Source organism: Sapajus apella, unplaced genomic scaffold, assembly GCF_009761245.1.
Source record: "Sapajus apella isolate SASKATOON/1434 unplaced genomic scaffold, GSC_monkey_1.0 scaffold3, whole genome shotgun sequence".
NCBI lineage: Eukaryota > Metazoa > Chordata > Mammalia > Primates > Cebidae > Sapajus > Sapajus apella.
Genome location: NW_022436943.1, coordinates 7329418 through 7350326, shown reverse-complemented (window position 1 = coordinate 7350326; position 20909 = coordinate 7329418).

Below are 20909 nucleotides of genomic sequence, written 5' to 3'. Positions count from 1 at the left end.
AGGAGAATCCTTTGAACCCAGGAGGCGGAGGTTGTAGTGAGCCAAGATTGTGCCATTGTACTCCAGCCTGTGCAACAAGAGCAAAACTCCATCTCAAAAAGGGAAAAAAAAAAAAAAAAAAAGGAATGGTCAAGACACCAAAGAGAGGTTGACTAAAAGGAGCAGTAGAAAGTGTGCTCCAGATTTGGCATTAGGTGACTGTTGGTCATTAGAGCCAGAGCACTAAAGTCAGGGCAGCTTCCATGCAAATCTGAGTGTTTGGAAATCTTCCGATGGAAGAGAGAAATGACAGCTGACAGACTGACAGCTAGGTAGGTGACAGCAAAGCTTTCACCAAAAATACAGAGCTGCTGCCACTAGCTTGGAATTGTGGGGTTCATCTGCAAGACCAGGACAGACTCAGTGGGGACTGCCTGCAGATGCCACACAGGAAGGGACCTTAGAAGGCAGAGCTCGGTTTGCAGGGAAAGAGAAGTAAAAGGAAGGGAGAAAGTGTAGACAGGGAGCTCGGGCTCCACTTGCAAAAACTTGGCAGGGTGTTGTGGGAGAAAAGGACAAGAGATTCAGCATGAGAGTTGGAGAGTGTTTCTTAAGATACAAGAGTTGTGAAACTATTCATACGTTGAGCCAAAAAGCGGTTAACATGCAAGTGAGGGAGAGAGAACAGATTTAAGAAGTAAGGCTTCAAAATTAAACTGGTGGGGCTGGGACCCTGAATGCAAGGGGAGGAACCACCCTCAGAAGGAGGGCAACAGGCCACCCCTTCCATTAAAACACATCTTTTCCAGAGAAAAGGAATGAAGGGGGAAAACAAGGTTATAGATACAGATACATTTGCACATAAAGTTGGAAGAAGAAAATTGAAAGAATTCATGCAGGTTATTGGATCAGGCTATATTATCCTATAGGCCAGTCATTTCCAAACACTGTTTATTTAGTACTTCAGTTGAGCACACCCCCAAATATATGTATATTTATTTATAAGTTTCATGCAAATGCTACTGTCAATTTTTATTTAACTAAAGCTTAATTTTTTTTCTACATTTGTATAAAAAGGCACTAAACACTATACATATCACTTACCTAAGATTATCACGTGCTCTTCCTAGAGGGTATATTCTCCATGTTGAAAGTACTAGTCTATGCCAAATTTTTTTTAATAGCTATATTAAAAAAAACCCTGCCACAAAAACCCAAACTCTTTTTTTTATAACTGTAGGGACAGGGTCTCTCTATGTTGCCCAGACTGGTCTTGAACTCCTGGACTCAAGTGATTCTCCTGTCTTAGCCTCCCAAAGTGCTGGGATGACAGGCATACAGGCATGAGCCACTGTGCAAGCCCCAAACCCTCCTAATTTAGTTTCTAAACAACCCAGCCACCCATAATCACCTTGATCTACTTACTAGCATTCATGCCCACCTACATTGGAAACCATATCTTTTGGTCTTCCAGCATCCAGTTTAAGTCAAACAATATTTACTCAGTTTCCCTATCCTGGCTTCTTCCCCAGGCAGAGTTCTTTAACGTGGCAAATTCATAAACAACTTTTAGAGATTAACATCCTCCCAGTTTAAGCCACAGCCTCTACTGTCCCTTTCTGTGTGTCGCATCGGCAGACAGTCCCCACTGAGTCTGTCCTGGCCTTGCAGACAAATCCGACAATTCCAAGCTAGTGGCAGCAGCCCTTCATTTCTGGTGAAAGCTTTACTGTCACCTCCCTAGCTGTCAGGCTGTCAGCTGTCATTTCTCTCTTCCATCAGAGCGATTCCGACTTGCAACCTCCTCTGCCCTCTTCCAGTTTGCTGCTTCTTAGCTTCTCTGGGCTGGGAAACAAGACAACTGGAAAGGCTGAAAATAGAATACTAAATGGGAATCAGTGAGGATCCTAGGAAGTGCTAAGGAGCTTGGCTTTAATGCAGGGACAATGCTTTGTGTCTCCAAGGCCTTTTTCACTTTGTGTTTCCGATCAAAGCTGAAATCTTCCAGACTGACCTCTATATGCAGGAGATGCTATCATATTTACCTTGGGTTTTCTTAAAGCAAATACCTACTGGCATTCCTAATGACACCAGCATCATAATCAAGCTACAGTAAACATTTCATTGCCCCCTAAGACCTGGGTGAAGGGAACATGTCTTAACAAAATATATTCTTCATCCTGTATTAGCAGTGTGTTCCTGAAACTCCTACAAGGTGTAAATTGCCACAATCTATAACATATTCTCTTTCAAGATTTTATGCTTGGAGGTGGTCCTAATCCTTTCATCTGTTTTCTCATTGTACAATATGAAACAATCCACAGAATTGATGTCCATCTTCCAGGTGACCCCAACTTGGTGAAACCCAGAGAAGAGTGAGGGAAGCAAATACCCATTTTTCTGATTACCCAGGAGTGCGTCAGCCTCAAGACAGGAGGAGAGTCTAGTAACTTCTCTGTCTGCACCTGCTATCCTCAGTTCCATTATAAGCCGCAAATGGCAAAATCAATGAGGAGATGAAACTAGAATATAAAGAGGCCAAAAACTGCTACGAATCACTGCTCTACCCTGGGAGGCCTAGCAGAAACTCCTTGGAGAGTTTCCCTGAGAAAGGCTCTGCTATTCAACCAAAGTATTAAGTTTCTCCGAAAGGACTTTGGTTCCAAGTGACAAATAGGCTCTCAGTGCCTGCTAACCCATCCCAGGGAGGGAAATTCATCCCATGCACCAAGGTCCTGTAAGCCGTTTCCTGGTGAGACCCTTTGCAGAGTGGAACTGCAAAAAAGCAGCGCTGCTCTGCTCAGTGATGGCCAATCAGGTTCTTTCCCCTAAGCCTCCAACCCATAGACTAGGGGTCCCACAGGCAGGCAAGAGGTGGGTAAGACGGAACTGGGTAAGACAGAACAAGGCAGGGAAGGCTCCCTCAACTCAGGCTTGCTTTGTTCCCTGAGGGAGGTAAATTTCCTTTTGCTACCCAGGGAAGGGACTCACTCCTAGATACTGCCTTCCAGCTCCCTTGCTTCTCTCACCAGAAGTTTTTTTGGAAATATCAACTGCCTTCTCCCATATTCATTTTTAATTCTTAAAAAATGCATTCAATCGGCCAGGTGCTGTGGCTCATGCCTGTAATCCTAGCACTTTGGGAAGCCAAGGCAGGTGGATCACCTGAGGTCAGGAGTTTGAGACCCACCTGGCCAACATGGTGAAACTCTGTCTCTACTAAAAATACAAAAATTAGCCAGGCATGGTAGCAGGTGCCTGTAATCTCAGCTACTCAGGAGGCTGAGGCAGGAGAATCTCTTGAACCCAGGAGGCAGAGGTTGCAGTGAGCTGAGATAGCACCATTGAACTCCAGCCTGGGGGACAAGAGTAAGACTTAGTCTCAAAAAAAAATGCATTCATTCATTGATTCCAAATATTTAACAAAGCCTTAATATGTGCAGCTGTTTTTTTTAGGTGCTGAATTCCTGATGTCATGGAGCTTATAGTCTAGACAGACAACAGAAAACCAAATAAATGTATAGCAAAAAAGTCAGGTGCCTTGAAGGAAAACAAACAGTGTTAGAAGCTAGCAGAGACTTGAAGAATAAGGAGGAGCAGCCATGGGCAGTTCTGGGAGAAGAGTATTCCAGGCTGCAGGAGAACAGGTGAACAGGGAGTCTCTGAGTTGGGAGGTGGCTGGGAGTGAGGCTGTAGCAGGAGGGAGGAGGCCAGTGGACATGAGACAGCAGGCAGGGGAGGGATGAAGGACCGGCAATGGGGAGGCAGCCATGGACCTGGCTATGATGGGGAGGCAGCCATGGACCTGGCTATGAGAGGCCTTAGAGACCACAGTGAGCCCCCAGGCTGTGTCCTGAAGGTGACAGAAAGCTGCCGGAGGTGAGTAAGAGCAATGGCATGATCACTCTGGCTGCCTGCGGAGAACATACTGGAAGGAGCGAGAGAGGAAGAGACCAAAAGGAGGCTCTTGTAGTGGTCCAGGCAAGAAGCAATTGCGGTATGGACCTGCCTGGGATTGGAAAAGGAGAAGAGAAATTGTTTGAATCAGGGCAGGCTAGGAAGGTAGAACGGACGGGATCTGCAGAGAAGAGATGTGAATTACGGGAGCAAGAGAGGAGTCAGGAAAAATTCCAAGCTAGTAGGCCTTAAAACAGGGATGAGAGGTATCTTCCCAAGAGAGACAGAGTAGCCTGAACGCAAGGATGGGTGGTGGTTCTCCCAACAGAGATGGGGAAGACACCCCGGGAAGCACAGAGGAAGGGGAGGAAAATAGGCCTTTGCATTAAAATGTGTCTGTTCCCACTGTTAAGGAAATTGCGGCTATTAGAATTCTGCCACTCGGAAATATATTCATAACATAATACTGTTCCCATTGGGACAAACAAGTGAAGAACAAAGAAGACTATATGCTAGACCTAGCATACTTACACAAGGTCATGAGATGCAAAGAAGACCAGAAAGAGAGAGACAACAGAGAGCAATGAGATCAGGTCTGTAACATAAGATCTGACCTGAAAGGCAAACCAGCTGTGTGGACAAGTTACTTCACTTTCCGGTGCCTCGGTTTTCTCATCTGCAAAATGGGGCTAATTATAATAGTAGCTACCTCACAGAGGTAGATAAGTTAAAATTTGCAAAGTTCTTAGAACAATGCCTGATACTCGATAAGGGTTATAGAAATGTGTTTTTTTTAATTTAATGAATAAAGGTTTTTCCTAAAGAATGGGAAGAAATGAAAAAGGGAATAGCTGATTGGATCCTACATATTAAATGAAAATAAATTAACATTTAAATACACTTTTGGGTGGTAAATAGAATGGTGACATAGATTATGCTCCTGTATTTCAGAAGTCACAAAGATAACTATTAAGACACTCCTTTTAAATACACTATGTGATAGCTTAATAACCTAATGGATAACAGGCCTATAAATCATGTAGTTGGAAACCAAAGCTTATATCCATGGTATCTCCCAGTAACTTCACAGAGAGAATTTCTCCAGAGTCCTTCTGTGGATTACTGCAAATCCTCAAGGCTTTGCTTTCTTTCCTCCTGTGTACGCCTTGGTGGAAGTGCTGATAAAAATGGAATGTTTAAGAGGTGAAAAGTGGGCCGGGCGCGGTGGCTCACGCCTGTAATCCCAGCACTTTGGGAGGCCGAGGCAGGTGGATCACGAGCTCAAGAGATCGAGACCATCCTGGTCAACATGGTGAAACCCCGTCTCTACTAAAACTACAAAAAATTAGCTGGGCATGGTGGCGCGTGCCTGTAATCCCAGCTACTCAGGAGGCTGTGGCAGGAGAATTGCCTGAACCCAGGAGGCGGAGGTTGTGGTGAGCCGAGATCGTGCCATTGCACTCCAGCCTGGGTAACCAGAGCGAAACTCCGTCTCAAAAAAAAAAAAAAAAAAGAGGTGAAAAGTGGAAGGGAAGCAGAAATTAATGGTCCCAGGGAGTGATATTCTAGTCCCCTTCAATCTCTGACCAGTTGTTCTGAGTAACCTCAGTGCTGGGGGCTGCCTTACCCAGGCGTTAGTGCACCCTATCCAGCTACCACCAACACACTCATGTACTCCAGAGGTAACACAAGATCACCGCCACCAAGTGGACATCTTGTTCCTTAGACATAATGTAATGATGAAAAGGGTAAGGTTCCACAGGGCCTTGCTAAAAGCGGTGTAAAGGTAAAGGGAGTTTTCATTAGAAAAAATATTTCAGCTTATGTTTTGGACAGATAACCAGCAGCAGTGTGGAGGTGAGAGTTACGGAGAGGAGTTAAAAGGCTATACCTATCATCCAAGCCTGCCCATGATGACCTGAACTAAATCCTCAGCCATAGGAAAACAGAGAGCAACATCAATTCTGCTGACTTGATAGAGGTAGACCCAACAGAGCTTGGCAACTGTTTGGATACGGGTGTGAGGTTTCCAAGTTAGGATGCTGGGGGAATAGCAAAGACGTGAACAGAGATTCAGAACAGAGATATGGTTCAGAGATGGTAGTTAATGATTTAGAGGTCCATGTGGGCACCTCCACATTCTCAAGGAAAGCTCAGGGAACATACATGATGCCTACCTCAAGCTCCATAAGGAAATTCAAGCCAAAGATATCAAGTGGCTTAGCCAAAGCCACCATACCAATTATCATCACAGATGGAAAAAGAATCTGTGGTTCCAACTCCAAACACAGTGAGCTTTCCACTCTAGCATGCCGACTCCATGCTCTGCTCTCCTCTAGGTCACTGTGAACAGTCAGTCATTTGATCATGACTTTGATCATGCAATCCTATTAGTAAAAAAAAAAAAATGGAAAAATGGAAAACATGCTATGTGCAAATTACATAATATTCTACTGTGCTAACACATTAATTACATCCCAAAACTTTAAAAGAACTATAAGTTTAAAAGTTGAGATTACATATATATATATATATATATATTTTTTTTTTTTTTGAGACGGAGTTTCGCTCTTGTTACCCAGGCTGGAGTGCAATGGCGTGATCTCGGCTCACCGCAACCTCCGCCTCCTGGGTTCAGGCAATTCTCCTGCCTCAGCCTCCTGAGTAGCTGGGATTACAGGCACGCGCCACCGTGCCCAGCTAATTTTTGGTACTTTTAGTAGAGACGGGGTTTCACCTTGTTGACCAGGATGGTCTTGATCTCTTGACCTCGTGATCCACCCGCCTCGGCCTCCCAAAGTGCTGGGATTACAGGCTTGAGCCACCGCGCCCGGCCACATATATATTTTTTTATCTCGACGGATCATCTGGTGCAACCTTGGAGTTGATGCCCCTGCCTCCCTTAGAAGACCACAGCACAGGATGCTGTCCCAGGCAGCCAGTGGAAACAGTGTGGAATCAGCCATCACCTGCATCACCACTGAACAGCTTTGTGGTTACACTCTTTCTATTTCCACTGTCACAAATACCACTAACTTAGTGGCTTAAAACAATAAATTTATTATCTCACAATGTCCATGGATCAGGAGTCCAGGCACAACGTTGCTTAGATGATCTTCTGGTAAGAGTCTTAGAGTGCTGAAATCAAGCTGTCAGCAGGGGTGGATTCCTTTCTAGAGGTTCTAGGAGAGAATATGCTTCTAGGTTCATCTGGTGGTTGGCAGAATTCAGAGGTTGTTCTTAGCTTCTAGAAGCATATTATCTGATTTGTGGCCCCTTTATCTTCAAAGCTAGCGGCAGTGGGTTGAGTCCATCCCACACCTTCAATCTTTCTGACTTATCCTTCTGCCTCATCCCACCAATGGTCACATCATTTCTCTAAGTCTTAACTTCTTCAGTAGCAAATGGAAAAAATAAACATTTACCTCAGATGACTGGTTTAAGGATTACATGGAGTAAGTGATATGAAATTATTTGAATATTCTAAAGCAATAGATGTGGGGAAGGTGGGAATTGGGAGAAATTAAAAAATAAAAGGAAGGACAAGAGATTTCTCTTCACTTAAGATGACCAGTATGATTCTCATAATAGAATAGGTTGAGTGTCAACAGAACACTAAAATTAAGAGAGACATTGCCTACAAAAGCACTTTGTGAATACTACAGTGGCATATAAATGCTGAGAATTTTTATAAAATATTATGTGCCATATTAAACACAAATTAACCTTAAGGCTTTTGTGTGCGTGTGAAACAGGGTCTTACTCTGTTGCCCAGGCTGCAGTGCAGTGGCATGATCACGGCTCACTGCAGCCTCAATCTCTCAGGCTCAAGCAAATCGTCCCACCTCAGTGTCTTGAGTAGCTGGAACTACAGGCATGAACTACCACATCTGGCTGATTTTCTTTTTTAATTTTTAGTAGAGACAATGTTTCACTATGTTGCCCAGGCTGGTCTCGAACTCCTGAGCTCAAGAAATCCTACCCACTTTGGCCTCCCAAAATGTGGCATTACAGGTGTGAGCCACTGCACCTGGCCAACGTTAAGGCTTTTTGAGATTTAGTCTGTATTCACAAAAGACTGATAATTTAAAATATGTATAAGTAATAATGGAATATAAGGTAGCACAGTACCATAGATGTACAAATACCATTTGATGACAATGATTATGCCCTGGGATGTAGAGATATTATTACGGAGCCTGAAGTAGTCAGGGTTCTCCAGAGAAGCAGAATCAATAGGATATATGTAGATTTATAGAAAGAGATTTATTATGAGGGAATGGCTCACAGGATGATGGAGATAGAGAAGTCCCAGGATCTGCTGTCTGCAATCTGGAGAACCAGAAATGCCAGTAGTGTAATTCCAAGCCCAAAGGCCTGAGCACCAGGGGAGCCAATGGTGAAACTCCCAGTGTCCACGCCCAAAGGCCCGAAAACCAGGATGTCTAAGAGCAGGAGAAGATGGCAAGATGGCTGTCCCAGCTCAAGCAGAGAGTAAATTTCCCCCTTCCTCTGCCTTTTTTTTTTTCCACTGTGTCACCCAGGCTGAAATGCAGTGAGGCGATCTCGGCTTACTGAAACCTCAGCCTCCTGGGTTCAAGCGATTCTCCTGCCTCAGCCTCCCAAGTAGCTGGGACTACAAGCACGTGTCACCATGCCCGGCTAATTTTTTTTGTATTTTTAGTGGAGATGAGGTTTCACCATATTAGCCAGGATGGTCTCGATCTCCTGACCTCGTGATCTGCCCGCCTCAGCCTCCCAAAGTGCTAATATTACATGTGTGAGCCACTGTACCTGGCTTCATCTCCCTTTTCTATTTGTATTGGGGCCTTCAACAGATTGGAGGATGCCTGCCCACAATGGTGAGGGTGATCTGTACTCAGTCTAGCAGTGCAAATACTAATGTCTTCCAGAGATACCCTCTCAAACACACCCAGAAATAAAGTTTTACCTGAAATCTGAGTATTCCTTTGCACAGTCAAGTTGACACATAAAATTACCCATCACAGGATCAGTTACTTAACTTCATTCCTCATCTGTAAAATGGGAATAATAATGGCACCTATCTTAGAATTACTGTGAGGATTAAATAAGAGACATGTGGAATACTCAGAACAATGCCAGGCTGATAAGTATTATCTATTATTTTCTCACTGAATTGAGAAGAATGATGTTATGATCATAAGGTCAAAAATATGACAACAAAGCATCAAATTCTAGCTCACAGTCCTTCTTAAGACAAGGAAAAGACTCATACCTCCCAAAAGCTAATATGCAAGAGAATAAATATGAATAAAAATATATCTTTCAGGTCAGAGTAACAAGTAGATATTTTACCCCTTATGTCCTCTAGCCTGATTCTGTCTTTTTATAGCTTGCGGGACACAGAGCCATAATTTAGCTAAAAGCAAGGGTTATGTGAATTTGCAGCTTCAGCAACTAGCAGTTCTAGAAGATGCTTCCAGCAGGTGCACCCTCATCCTGAGAAGATTTAGTCGGGGCATGGTTGCCTAGATTGCTGACACCTGGTGTTTTTTACAGCAAATTCTCAACTAAGAGTAATGCCAAAAGAGAAGAGCGGGTTTAGGCAAATGCATTGCACTGGGCACGCATAGACCCCACATTTTCCAGCTGCACTCCACACATTCAGGTAGGAGCCACACCACTGCAACTCCATCCAGTCCTCGGGGTGCATATAAGTTCAAGAAGCTCTGATTGTATATGCCCCCCGAGAGACCTGTTGAGGAACTAAAAGAAAGTGAAAAGAGAGATTTAAAATATCAAATGCCTCACTACTTGTTGTGTTACTGTTTAATGGATGTAATTTAAAATGAAAATCAAAGGACTTTTCCCTTCGCTATGACAGGCTCTGGAGGAATTCTTAAGTAGAAAACATGAAGTAAACCCAAGTAAGAGTCTAAGAGAAAAAAATATATATAAAGAAAATGCCAAACAGAAGTTTGGTGAAAAAAGAAAAACTGTAAAGGAACAACAATGAGATTTTATAGAATGACTGTAATTGAGAGAAGAAAGGCAATTTGAAAAACTTTGGTTATTTCTTCATACAGCAAATATTTATTAAACATGTACTATGTGTCAAGCATTATGCTAGGAGTCCTCAAAGAGTTCCCCTAGTGGAGGAGACAGAAAACAGGCAATTATAGAACAGGATGGGAAATTTTGTGACAAGGGTAAGTAAAAACAGGATGATGTGGCAAGGGTCAGGGGTGGAAGAACATTGTCAAACCCATTTTATGTTGCTATAACAGAGTGACACCAGCTGGGTAATTGATAATGAATAGAAATGTATTGACTCACAGTTCCGGAGCTGTGAAGTCCAAAATTAAGGGGCTGGCATCTGATGGGGACCTTCTGTTGCTTCATCCCATGGCAGAAGGTAAAAGAGGAAGAGAGAGCAGGAGATCAAACTCCCAGCCTCAAGCCCTTTTATAATCAGCGTTAATTTATTCCTGAAGGCAGAGCCCTCATGGCCTACACACCTCCCATTAGACCCCACATCCCAACAGTGTTGCAGGGGGATTCCATGTTCAGCACATGGTTTTGGGAGCACACATTCAAACCATGGCAGGCACATAGCTCTGTGGACTCAGAGAAGCAAGAAGATTAACTCAAAAAAGCAAAGGACTGTAAATGGAAAAGGGAGATAGGTACAGCTGTGCCTTCTAGACCAGGTGCAGCCTTTCCTTGCTGCTGGGACCTGGAACAAGTCACTCCTCTTCGTTCTCCCATACTTCAAAGAAGGTTCTTCAGCTACGTGATTAGCATGGGAACACTATGAACCCTATGAGCAGACAGTCATCCTTGACTCCCCTCATTCTTCATACTTCACCTTCAATCCAACAGAAATATTTATTGGTGCTACATTTAAAATACATATCCAGGGTCTGTCCTCTATCCCTTCCTCTATCCATCACTATCACCATGGTGTGGCCTGAGCCAACATCACCTCTCATCTGGATCCCTACAATGGCCTCCTAACAAGTCTGCATCTGTACTCCATTCTCAAGAGCAACTAGAATAAGCCTATTCTCTTGAGCATGGTGTCGATCTGTTCAGACTACAATGGCTCCTCACTGCACTTGGGCTAAACAAACCATGCATGATCTCTCCCTCATCCTCACCTCATGTTCTGTCCCTAAATGTACACATTCCTTCCTACTCTCTAGCACACTGGAGAATTAGAATAAGAAAGCAAGCAGATCACGGGATCTGCTGATAGGACTCCTCAACTCTCCCTCTTCCACCCAGCTCACTCACTGTACAACTTGAGAAACAAGATGGGAAACAGGCCAAGGCCCTAGCAAAGCCTGCACATCAGACAGCATGGTAGAATGGAGATGGTACTACACAGGATGTCTGAAACAGGATTCCCATGTGGATTTTGCCACTATTATGTGATCTGAGCCTCGGTTGTCTTTTTTATAAGAAGAATGGTGAGGTTAGACCAAGAGGCAAACCTCTGCACTCAGGCCAAATCCCTACCACTTCCTGGTTTTGTAAATTAAATTTTGTTAGAACACAATCATGTCTACTCATTTACATATTGTTTACAACTGCTTAAGTGCTCCAGCAGCAGAGCTGGGAAGTGGTGATAGAGCCCCCTGTGGTTCACAAAGCCTAAAATATTTACCATCTGGCCCTTTACAGAAAAAGTTTGCCAACCTCTGGGCTAGAGCACAGGACTATAAGAGAAAAAAAAAATAGAGACTGTGTTTTGTTCACACCATGTCACCAGCACTTAGAACTGTGCCCGGCACATAGTAGGTATTCAATAAGTATTTGAATAATTCAGAGGTTTTCAAGCTGCTTCACTGGGTCCTTAAGTAGGTCAAATAATAATAGCACTAGCTGATAGAAAGCACCACATCCAAAACATTATTCGAAGCTTAACTTATATCAAGTCCTTCCTTTAATGCTCAGGAAAACCCTATGACGTAGCTTCTATTATTATAATCACCAACATAAGATGGATAAATTGATTCACAAGGAGGTTAAATGACTTGCCTAGTTCCATAAGGAGGAAAAACTCGGGACCAGAACCCAATTAGCCTGACACCACAGTTTAGTCTTTTAACCGCTGCACCACACTGCCACTCAACTGACCAGAGACTAAAGTGGCTACTATTTTATCTGTTTCATCTCTTGACCACTACATACACCTGTAAAGAAGAGATATGTGGATTTTCAAAAGTTTGAAAACGACTGAACTCAATCTAATTAAGTCATTTTCTACTTTTACATTCTAAAATCTCCTTCTAACAAGAGCTACTCTAAGGAAAAAACTTAATGAAATTACAACCTGCATCCCTGACCTTCCCTCTTCTCTTCACATCCCAAAAGACAACCTTGCAGGGGTCCACTACAGGAGACTCGCCCCCAGCTGCAGGAAAGGAAAAAGCTAATTGCTTCTGAAAGAGTAGCTCAAAAAAATCAATTGCAACTTTTATGTCCATTACACTTTCCAAAAAATATAGAAAGAAACAGAATCAAAGGGATTCAAAATCTAATTTAACTTTTAATTGTTTCACTTTTTGCAAAAGCTTAGAGGATGAACTGGAAAGGTCACAGCACATGCAGAATCCCAAAAATCAGCTCTGCAATTCCAAGGCTGCTGCTCTCAGCCCTAAATTGCTCTTATTCTTCAGCATGTGAGCACATGCTTTCCAACACACAGACATCAATAAGTCAGACCAAGGATAATCTCTAGGTCATCAATTAAACACTGTGTACAGGCATGCACACGATATCATCATACATAGCATACGGAGCCATAAACACTATGTGGAACCAGCAACTATAAATTATGAGTGTATAATTCCCTTGAGCTTCATAAACCATAAAAATGAAGCTCAAGTGGTTTGTGTAGTCATTTGAATCCCAGAAGGAAATACAGCACCACGTTTCAAAAGTTGCTTATTGTTTATTTTTATATAATGGATGGATCCTACTTCTCAATTCACGTGTGCCCTCCTCCCACTGGGGCCATCCATCCACACACTGACTTGCCCTGTCAGCCATCCCCTCCCAGCCTGACTCCCCACAAAGCCCTCCCCTCTTCACAGAAAACGTCCATCCATGGCAGGACAGAAACAGCAGTCTGATGGGAGTTTTGGTCTGCTTGTATCTCATTAGCAAATTTTAATAATTCACAAGACCAATATAATTCTTGTGAATAATCAATAGTTCTTTTGCATGGAATGCAGCATATTTAACATTCCATGTATTATGACACACAGACTTGGAAAAACAATAAGAATTGAGCACTGATTTCTTTGTTAAAGGATTATTTTAAGTCATTTCTTTCCATTTCCCTGTCCTCAAAGTCCTTAAGTCTCCATTCAGAAGTATGCTGTCCTTTCCCTGAACTCTATACATTCATCCACTTATTAACCTAACTACGAGAAATCAGATATTTAGTGATCATTGGCTATGTGCTTAGAAATGTGTAGCAATCAGAAGGAAGTTTTCTTCTCTCAAGAGTGTGTGATCTAGTAGAAGAAATAAAATGAAATAAAGATACTCAGCAGGGGCAAGAGCGTGGGAACTGGAGTCTGGTGAAGCAAGGGTGCGTTTGAACTCTGCTGTTTCTCAACTGTGTGGTATCAGACAAGACACTTAGTTTCTCTGATAATAATTTTCTCATCTGAATAAATAAAAATGGTAATATTTGTCTTCCTGGGTTGCCATGAGAGTTGATGAAACGTGCCTCTTACAACCCATGTGTTTTTGGGCACATTGTACAACTGCCCAGGGCCTCCATTTTCTCCTCTGGGGATAAGTGTTCATTTCATGAAGTCATTCTCAGGATTAGTTGTGTTACTACATGTAAAGCCTTCAGAACAGTGCCTAGTACATAGTAAGCACTCATTAAGTGTTAGTGGCTATGGTTGTTGCTATACATGAAGTGCCTATTCTATACCACTTAGTAGGTGTTCAATAGCATTATAAAATGATATCAGCAATAAATGAGACAATAATTTCATACCAAATTCGTAGCAGAGACGAGGTCTCACTATGTTGCCCAGGCTAGTCTCAAACTCCTGGGCTCAAGTGATCCTTCTGCCTTGGCCTCCCAGATTGCTGGGATTACAGATGTGAGCCATCACTTCTGGCCTGAAAAATCTTTCAAAAGTTTAAAATCACCCCCAAAAAAGCGAAGGCAGGTACTCAAACAGGTATGTGTACATCCATGTTCACAGGTGAATGGATAAATAGAAGGTAGTACATACAATGGATTATTATTCAGTCTTGAAAAGGAAGGGAATTCTGCAACATAGACGAGTCTTTCTATGCTATAACATAGATGAACCTTGAAGACATTATGCTGAGTGAAAGAAGCCAGTCACAAAAGGGCAAGTATTGTATGTTTCCACTCATATGGCTAGAGTAGTCATAGAGACAGAAAGTAGAACAGTAGTTGCTGGCCAGGTGCAGTAGCTCATGCCTGTAACCCTAGTACTTTGGGAGGCCAAGGTGGGTGGATCACCTGAGGTCAGGAGTTCAAGACCAGCCTGGCCAACATGGTGAAACCCCATCTCTACTAAAAATATATATATAAATTAGCCAGGCATGGTGGTGGGCACCTCTAATCCCAGCTACTCAGGAGGCTGAGGCAGGAGAATTGCTTGAACCCGGGAGGGAAACCTGGGATTACAGGTGCCTACCACCACACCCCCCTAATTTGTGTCTTTTAGTAGAGATGGAATTTCATCATGTTGACCAGGCTGATCTCAAACTCCTGAGCTCAGGTGATCTGCCTGCCTCAGCCTCCCAAAGTAATCCTCCTGGGATTACAGGTGTGAGCCACTGCACCCTGCCAAGGCTTGTATCCTATATCCAGGTCCTAGCACCATGCCTGATGCATTGTTGATTCTCAGTAAGTGCATGTGGAGGAGACCCATCATGGAGAAGCCAAGTATTAGAGTTGAGACTTAATGCACTGGATACCAGTTAATTTAGGGAAGACGATGATATGATGGGGGTGGAGGAAATATAAATCCAAAAACAAACACATAAACTGTAAGGGAAAGAGATCGAGGTTGATGAAGCAAACTAGGAGGATCATGCCTGAGTCCAGTCAAGAAGTTATGAGGACCTAGGTTATGTAATTATGATAAGAATGGAGAGAAATATTTGGAAAGATGCCCCCTACACTTAGTAAATGATTGTGAAAAGTTGGGAGCATGGATAGATTTTTTTATGGATTAAAATGTGTGCTATGGGTGGCTAAAATTAGATGGTCTCATCATTTAAGGCCTAGGGATTCGCAGGATAAAAATTTTTAAGAGTTCTAATTTGAGTGAAACTGCATTTCTGTTTCTAGGAAGAAGGAAGTACACAACACAAGAGCAGAGGTTAGAGGTCTTGGCTGAACAAATACACATCATTTTCTAGGCTGCCAGTTTCTCCATCTATTACATGTCCCTTTTCTTTGTTTTCCAGCCTTTAAAGGGTCCTGTCTTCACCAAAGAGGCTATTTTTTAAAGCTAATCCATTACCAAGACAAAACTTAAAAAAAAAAAAAAAGACAATAAGCTTAATTATATATAACATTCAATTGGAGGAAAGTAGAATAAAATGTCCACTTAATGAACTTAACATCCTTCTTTGAGGGGAAGAGTAACCTAGTAGAAACATGAAAGGATGACTTTTAAGCCTCCTGTGTGACTTTAAACAAAGGGAGACATGTCTCTTACCCAACTTCTCCCCACTGCACTGTGCCTATGAGTCAAGACTAACTTTGGCCGTTTGCCTGCCAAAACAGACTGACCAGAAAAAGTCCAAAGCTCAGAGGACTAACATGTACTAACAGCAATAATCCAAGGTGCTTTCTAGTTTCTCTTAAGGAACGTTTGTTATTATGCTACTATACATACTACGACTTTGCAGAAGAAATTCTGGCTTCAGCTAATAAGAAACTTCTACAGTAGATATACTTTGTTAGTGAGCTCAGTGACGTCAGAGAATCCTGACAGAGCAGAAGGAGGCTCTCATCCATGCCGCCAGGAAATAACTGCCTGGTTTTATCATCCTCCCATACACAAAGCAGAAAACTGAGCCCCATCCAGCAAGCTTTCACACTCAAGTGTAGCCTGATTCACACAGACAGTACGACTAGTTCAATGTTATTGAGTGCCCTCAGAACACAGAAAGGCTACCTACCCGTGGCCACAAAGCTATGGGAAAAGAAGCAGAATGGTTTAACAATTAAATCAGTGCTATGTCAATCCTTGTTTTCCTTGGGGAAAAATTATTTCTCAGACAATCAACATATAATTCTAGATGGGTGGACTACCCGCCGACTGATAATAGAGATTTTCACAAAATTCAAGTCATAAAACTCCAGGAAATGAAATAAAAAGACAAGGTAAATCACCATCAGTTTATTTATGTTATTCATACCATTCTAATTGTAAAGCTCGATCTAAAGATGATAATCCCAGCAGGGTTACAAAGGTTCCATCTGAGTGCTCCTCACTGTTTCCAAAGGCACATGTGCTCATACACGCATTCCCTCTGACACAAAAAGCAGCTCAGCTAGCATCCCTAGAAGACAACAAACACAGAGTGCTTCTTCCCCTCCCCACCCTGGATTAATAATACCCTAGACATTAGCCTCAGGATTTTACAAAAGCCTAGGACAGCATTGCCCAAATGCTCTCTCCCAGAAAACACAGGCAAGACTCATAGAATGTGATTCTGGAAAAGACTCATTGGTTTCCAAATGCCAGTCCTAGGATCCATGACCATATAAAATGACTCTTTTTATCAGCCTAAGAAAAAAAAACAAGAAAAATAAGGACAGCGTAATGAGTTTTCCAGAGATAGACTTTTTGAATTCAAAGAACAGTCTTTTTTCTAATGATATATGCTTCTCATATTTTATGTATTTGAATGTCATTTTATGTATAAAATGAAGGTGATATATTAGATTGTTTATGTCCTTACTAAATACAATTTGTCAATTCTCAAACATTGTTCTTGCATGTGACTAGTTGACGAGATTTAAAAGACTGGGAACTGCTTGTTTTGTCCAGCTCTCTTTTTTTGGTTCTTCTCTTTTAAAAAAAAAATTGGGGCCAGCCAGGGCAACATAGTGAGATTCCATCTCTACAATAAATAAATAAATTAACATGGTGGTACATGCCTGTAGTCCCATCTACTCAGGAGGCTGAGGTGAGAGGATCACTTGAGCCCAGAAGATTGAGGCTGCAGTGACTCGTGATCACACCACTGCACTCCAGCCTGGGTCAAAGATGGAGACCCTTTCTCAAAAAAAAAAAAAAGGGCGGCCACGAGCAAAGAGAGTTAAGTTCGTAACACTCCTGGGCTCACAGCACCCTGTTGTCATCAGTGAACACAATGCTCCCTGTCCTGTATTATATTTCCCCTTCATCCCTGATCCACACTCTATTCCACTCACCCATGTAAGTCCTGATCCACACTGTATTCCATTCACCTGCATAAGTATCCACTTCATGGTGATGAGTGGAAAAGATATGCAACAGTCTACGTACATTGAAAGCATATTTACATGCAACAGTCTACGTACATTGAAAGCATATTTACATGAAGCATAATGTATTTTTCTGTATCCATACAAATCTAAGCACCTATGTCAGCTCTCTCACTTTAAGAATGAAGCAACTGAAGACCAGGGAAGTCAACTGACTTGCCCATGGCCACAAGAAGATCAGGTCAAAGCTGAGCTAAAACCTAAGTCAGCCACCTTGTACTCTTTGTTTTTCAATAAGATCTTTGGCTATTCCCCTAAATAAAAATACAAATATACACACTTTTAAAAGGCAAAAAAAAAAAAATGAAATTAATCACAAACATTCATGAAAATATGCATAAACTCTCAAAGCAAAAACTTTGAGTCTAGCTATTTCTAAAAGGTTCTGACCGTCACTTGAAAGGCTTTATGAACTTCATCAATCTAGGATATTGTTAGAAGACAATTTATTAGGCATATTTTTAAGAACTCTCCCTGTGTTATATACATAAATCCCTTACAGATCATCAGAGGTGTTTTTTTTAAAAAAAAGTGAGGGGTATATTAATCACAACAATCTAGAAACTTGTCTAGGATGATGCTCTGAGCTCACCTTGGCCCTTACAAGCCTGGCATCTCCTTTCCAGATCCCAAAAAGAAAGCAATTTTCTCAGTTTCCACCAGCACTTGCAGTCTGTTTTTACCTTCAAGGTTGGTATGCAAAATTGTCTCCTTCATTTACATCAGTGTCTGTCAGAATCTATTGAGACTCTGCCATGGGTATATCCTGCAGAAGCTATAGGCTGGGGCATTGCGTAATCTTTTTGCACACTTATATTAGAATTCATGAAGTGACTCATTCTACTATATGCTCCTAAAACATTTTCTTTGTTACATCCAAGTATGCATTGTAATTTTATTGAACTGTTTAAAGAAAAAGTACCACAAAGTAGCATTCGGTTTTCACAAGCCCTTCATCCACAAGAAACAATGCATTCATTGATGGGCTCCTTGCCTCTGTAGGCTCTGACAAAGTAAATAACTTCACTGGAGACTTATTTATGTTATAATGAAGACTGAGGAGTGGACCCCACTCTTAATTTGGAGATTCCAAATTTAAACAGAATGCCCTCCAAAAGCTAGTAACCAATTCTATTACCTAACAGAGCCCCACAATATATTACTGTAAGTCTGTAAAACCAATGGCAACCTTGAACGGCCACATTATCTCAAGAGCTTTAGTATTCTTTGGTTGAGAAATGTCCCAAGAATTAGGTTCTCCAATCACCAACCTGAGACTAGCACCGTACAGTTTATTTCAGAAGTGATGATAGTTACACAGCAAGGCTGGCTTTCAGCGCCATAAGAAATAACTTCCTTGCTTTTACTATTTTCACCTAGCATTAATTGTAGCATCTGATATATTTAGGCTCCCCATGTTCCCACTTAAATCTCATCTTGAATTGTAATCCCCATAATCCCTATAATGCCCACGTGTCAAAGGAGAGACCAGGTGGAGATAAATGAATCATGGGATCATTTCCCCCATGCTGTTCTCATGATAATGAGTTCTCATGAGATCTGATGGTTTTATAAGGGGCCCTTCCCACTTTGCTCTGCTCTTCTCCCTCCTGCCACCTTGTGAAGAAGGTGCCTTTCTTCCCCTTCACCTTCTGCCCTGAGGCCCTCCCAGCCATGCTGAACTGTGAGTCAAACCTCTTTCCTTTATAAATTACAGTCTCAGTCAGTTATTTATAGTAGTATGAAAACAGACTAATACATCATCATACTTCTTTCTGTGAGCTACTCTGATCTTGGTGGAACTATACATCTATTAAAATACTTTTTTCGCCGGGCGCGGTGGCTCATGCCTGTAATCCCAGCACTTTGGGAGGCTGAGGCGGGTGGATCACGAGGTCAAGAGATCGAGACCATCCTGGTCAACATGGTGAAACCCCATCTCTACTAAAAATACAAAAAATCAGCTGGGCATGGTGGTGCGTGCCTGTAATCCCAGCTACTCAGGAGGCTGAGGCAGGAGAATTGCCTGAACCCAGGAGGCGGAGGTTGCGGTGAGCCAAGATTGTGCCATTGCACTCCAGCCTGGGTAACAAGAGCAAAACTCTGTCTCAAAAAAAAAAAAAATACTTTTTTCTTAGATTCCCCCTTCTTATCCTAATGAAGTGTGCTTTAGTCTCTTACACATTGCTTCCACTGTATTTGTGTAAGATAAAATCTTCAGATATAGTATTCTATCTTTTAAAAGACAAAAAGTCTCTACAAAAAAATTTTAATAAAAAAATACAAATAGGGACTCCATGTTTGGATCCCTTTCCACAAACACTGCCTGCATGGGAGCCATCTTTCCTTCTCCTGGATTTCCCCTCTGGAGTCCCCTTCCACACTCTCTCATGGAAGCCTGTCTTCCCCTCCTAAATAAACTCCATCTCTCTCTATTCCCTTCTACTCAGTATGGAAGCCTCTTTCCTCTCCTGGATTCCATCTTTCTGGATTATCTCACTCAGTGTGTGAATTAGCTGTTTCTTTCTCTCTCCTTCTCCTTTTACTCTCTAAAAATAAATCACTTTCTACAAACACTTTCGAGTCCGGCATTTACTGCATACTGTGCCATGGTCCCCTGTCTCATTCTTGAGACGGCAGGAGACCAAGAACCTGGAGGACATCCTCTCAGGGGAGCTGAGGGCACCCTGAACCCCTGAACCCCAATATTATACTTTGGTGAGCCAGCCAGGAAAGGGGTACACCAGAAAGAAGGGTACACCAGAAGAGGAGTACATCCAAGAAAGGGGTACCAGCCAGAGAAGAAGATTTCAAAATCGTGAGTAAAACCAGGCCCATTCTGTCCTGTCTCTTTAAGAACACGGAGCAGCGGTGCCGAGCCACAGTCGTGGAGGCCCAGCCAGAATTAAAAGCACAGTTTTTTTTTACCTCCAAGCTCTCTCTCTGCTTTCCCTCTCCTTCTCTATCCTTCGGATATTATCTCTGGGACCAAAACCTGTGGGAGCCTGAGGGGTAGAAAGGGTGAGCACCCCCACTTTCGTTCCTTGCTGGCTGGGAAATGGGGAGCGCAGAGACCACAGCCCAGTCCCATGGGTGGGCCCGGGTGTGTGCAGCAAGCCGTAGCCGCCAGCACCTCGAGCCAGAGAAAAACAGCGGGGAGGGGTGAGGTACAGCCCGAGAGTGCAGGGGACCAGGGAGCGTGGTGGCCTGGCACATGGTTCTGACAGGCCCTTCCGCGTTCCCCAGTCCCAGGCAGCAGGGTAAAAAGGCTCCCTAGGGCGTGGCCTGCGGGCCACGGGTTCCGGTGTGCGCAGCAGCTGGGGGAGTGGCCCAACCCCTCACGTGGTTCTGGCAGGGGCGGGGGCGGGGAAACTCACAGCCGGCCAGCAGTGGCTGCAAACGCAGCTTTTAACTTTTAAACCCAAAGCGGCAAGCGGATTTTTCTCTGGGTGCGCAGGCTGAAAGAAAAGCAGTGGCTGCTGGCTGTCAGCCCCGC